Raw genomic sequence first — 3,128 nt, forward strand, 5'->3', positions numbered from 1 at the left:
ACAAATACAGCAATGAGCAAAACGATTTTTAAAATTATTTTTTGAGAACTGTACTTGCAGAATCTGTAATGCACAATTCGTTTTATAAGAAGCGTTAAGACGCAGAGAATAAGTTGTATAGCTCAAATTTCATGGTTATGTTTTTAATAAGTAATATCATATACCCCCTCCCCCCCGCCCCCATAAACCTAAATCGCGGAAGAAAAAGTTCCCCTCCCAAATTCATAGTCTGGGTCCGCCACTGATGTGTGATCATTTGAAGCAAAAGTATTCCTTCAATGAGAAGAATTCGTATATTTATTTGTTGATGATCAGTTAGTTATTCATTTTTAAGCTAGAATTTTTAATTTATCGAAAAAAGGGGATAAATTTGACGAAATGATATTTTGAACTGCCTTTTTTTTTCCCTGCTTTTTTCCGGACTGAAAAAAACCGGACAACCCTGGCGTTGGCATTTGAATCATATAATCAATATCATTAAAGCATTGAAATTTATACAGCCGATTTTCAAACTCTTTACACTATTAATTTAGACTGCACAACCAAACCAGTAAATGTTATACGCCATAATTTCATTTGTCAATCATCATTCAATTCATCATGTCATGTCAATTCATCATTCAATGTAGTATTTGAGAATACATCAGTTAATGTGTTGTATAAATTCTTGATTCTTCTGCTATATTGTTTTTTGAGATGTGCCGTTAGGATTCGCCAATATATATCATGATTCATGTCACGATCAATATCCGACATTTATTTTTTTAAAAAACCATGCATTTCGATATTTTCAATATTTCAAATTACATGTATAAAGATTTGATATTGGAAAAGTACTATATTTCTAGTAAGAATTCACCAAAGAAGTTTCAAAAATCTAAATTTTAAGAAATTGAAATTTTTTTAAAAAGTTTTAAGTGAGGAGAGAGATTTTCAATAGAAAAGAATGATGAAGTGAGAATAATTAACCGCGAGGAGGTGGGTGGGAGGGATAAGGATGAAAAATCATGGTAGACCAAGAAAAATGAATGAGCAAAATTTGGGAATTTTGGAAGGGATTTCTTGATTTGCTACAAAAACAGAAAAAAAAAGAACAATCTGTGATTAAAAAAAAAGTAATTTTTTTAAATAATAAGTGAAATGATTGATTTGAATCAATGACATCCTGTCACTTTTCTTAAAAAACAACTAAAAGACAAAACATTTTTTTTTTCAATAATTTAAACCTTTAAATCCAAAAATGCGTTATTTTATTGTCATTTACTGTTTTTTTCGTGTTCTGTCATCCCTAAGCATGTTACTAAAACAGGAAAAATTCAGCGGCTAAGGGGTACCTTTTCAGACCTTTCAAACATTTTTTTTTATTTAAGTAAGTTCTATTTTTCGTTGAAACCATAACATGCTTACTTATTTTGTAATCAATAATTTATTTTAAAAATTTAAAAATAATGCCTACTATTTTAAAAATTCAAAAAATTTGGGAAATTTTCAATTTTTTTAAATCCCGAAGGCTTTTTTGTTTTCAAACTAACATAAAAAAAAGCTTTTTGCTAAACGATCACAATCATCATCTCTAAAAATCTGCATTCATTTGCTTTTGTGTTTATTAGAAAATTTTCTGTCACTAATTATGTAAAAAATCTTAATTTTTTTCAAAAAAGTTTATTTTTAAACATTTGAGTAATTTATAAAATGCTTATCCAATGCACAGTTTTGTTAAATACATTATCCTTATTGCAAAAAGTTTTACTTTAAAGCTGTATCTTAAATAGAAAAAAATCCTTAGAGATTCTTATGACATGAAAACACAAAAAAAAAAAAAAAAAAAACGATCATCGAGAAAAATCATTTTAAAGTTTTTCTTTTGCATAAGAACACATAGCGAGCATGACCTAAAACCACTCATAACTTTTTAAATATTTGAACTAAAGCAATTAAACTTTTTTCCTGTGTTTGGACTAGTGTTTAGTTTTGAAAAACGCAATAAAATTTTTTTTTTGATGGTTTGATCATTTTTGAGGTACGGTAACCCCTTAAGTTGCGGCTTGAACGATGCATTGATTAGTTTAAGATTTAAAAATGTGCGAGTTATGCAGCATTGAATTAGAGCTAAAATACGTAAAAAATAAGACACGTTTTCAGCAATAAATGTAAATTTCTTTAGCATAACACATGAGTACATTATAACAACTAAGAAAATTAATGTATTAAAAATTTAAAAAAAAATCGAATTGTAAAAAAGTTCATTCAGTTAATGCATATTTTCAAAAAAATAATGGGTATGAGCTGGGTCGCGTTGATTTAAATCATGATTAAAACCATGATTTAAATCAAGTGGTTTTTTAACAAAATCATTAATTAAAATCAGATGATTTTATTTTTCTAAATGAATTTTGCATTTTTGGAATGTGGTGTTCAAAATTAAACTACACTGCATTGCTGCTATGTTGCAAAACTACATAGAGCCTCTTTTTGTGTGTGTATCAGATTTTCACTCTTGTAATATTGCTTTTACTCGAAAATTACAGTTCAGAACAATTTTTTCCTTATGCACCATGTACGCAACGTATTATTTTACACTAAAAACGTACATGATGATGGAAACCTCATATTTAAGCAAAGTATAAAACAAAATCACATCGTATTTAAAGGGGTCCGGGACACATTTTGAAAATTTTTTTATTATATACTTTAGAGTTTTGAATTTTTTTACACTGATTCACCATTTAATTAATAAGCAAAATCACAACATAAATATGAAAAAAAAAAAAATTATTTAAATTTAATTTGTTTTTTAAAAAAATGGGGTTGCTTTAAATTGCTATAACTCCAAATATTGTTGGTCAATTTTCAATTTTTTTTCAAAAAAGTATGCACAAATATCTAATCTTTAATTTTTATTCGGCGATTATAAAAATATTGATTCAATAAAAAATTAAAAATATTTGAAGAAAAATTTCGAAAAATTCAAAGATATTTTTTTAAAAAGAAAACCATATTTTTTGCAGAAAACGTTTTTTTTTCAAAATCGCCGAATAAAAAATTAAGTAAACTGTTTGAAAAAGACATGCTCCAAATTTCATTACTTTATCTTCATTGGTTCTTGACTTATAAGAGTTTGAATGCAA

The sequence above is a fragment of the Uloborus diversus genome, unplaced genomic scaffold (genome assembly GCF_026930045.1).
Source record: "Uloborus diversus isolate 005 unplaced genomic scaffold, Udiv.v.3.1 scaffold_322, whole genome shotgun sequence".
In the NCBI taxonomy this organism is placed as follows: Eukaryota; Metazoa; Arthropoda; class Arachnida; order Araneae; family Uloboridae; genus Uloborus; species Uloborus diversus.